Source organism: Octopus bimaculoides, chromosome Z, assembly GCF_046866305.1.
Source record: "Octopus bimaculoides isolate indiv1 chromosome Z, ASM4686630v1, whole genome shotgun sequence".
Taxonomy (NCBI): Eukaryota; Metazoa; Mollusca; class Cephalopoda; order Octopoda; family Octopodidae; genus Octopus; species Octopus bimaculoides.
In genome coordinates this window covers 20379298-20380071 of record NC_142944.1, presented here as the reverse complement: position 1 = coordinate 20380071, position 774 = coordinate 20379298, and the positions used below count along the sequence as shown (strand labels likewise).

Here is a 774-nt window from a genome sequence, read left to right as displayed (position 1 = left end):
ACAGCTGGATCCAAGAATTGAACTTACTACCTCATGATAGTGAGCCCCACGCTCTAACCACTGAGCCATGTATCTCCACACATTGTCAAATGTAATGTTTAAGTATTCACATTGTTTTTAATTAATCCTACATTATTTCATACGTTCAAGGTTTTGATGATGTGATTGTTTGTTTTTTAGAATGATATTGTAGGGTAAGCGTGAGAGGCCAGTTCTGGTTAGTTTGAACATAAAACAGGTAGAATATTTGCCAGATACAATGCTTACTTTAATATAAAACACATAGAATATATGGGCAGGATATGGTCAGTTTAAATGCTAAAGGGTTAAACTAATAGGCATTAAGGTAGAGTTTTGAGACATCATCATCATCATTTAGCATCTGTTTTCCATGCTGGTATGGGTTAGACAGTAGGATAAGTCATGGCAAAGGTAGAGCAAACCCCTAAGTCTTTACTTTGTTCTAAAAATCAGTTTATTATCTAGAGCCCCAAATATGGACTATATCAGATATTAAGCTGATAAGAACAGAAGCAAATAAAACCATTTGCAAATATTTGTGATTCTAATGTTCTGGAGATAAAGATGAACCATCTTTTTTCTCTAAACACTTATAGATACTGAGCGTTTTTAACGCTTTAGCATTTAGATCTCTATCAATTGCAATGCTTATTTATTCATATTGTTTTCAACTAATCGTGTATTATCTTGTATCTAAGAGATTTCAATGATGTGATTGTTTAGTTGTAGAATGACATTGTAGGGTAGGTGTGA

The 774-nt window shown here is 33.3% G+C and overlaps 1 pseudogene; it reads right to left on the bottom strand.

Moving 5' to 3' along the window:
* Positions 1 to 411: 411 nt before the first annotated feature.
* Positions 412 to 557, bottom strand: LOC128249647 (U2 spliceosomal RNA; annotated as a pseudogene).
* Positions 558 to 774: the final 217 nt, after the last annotated feature.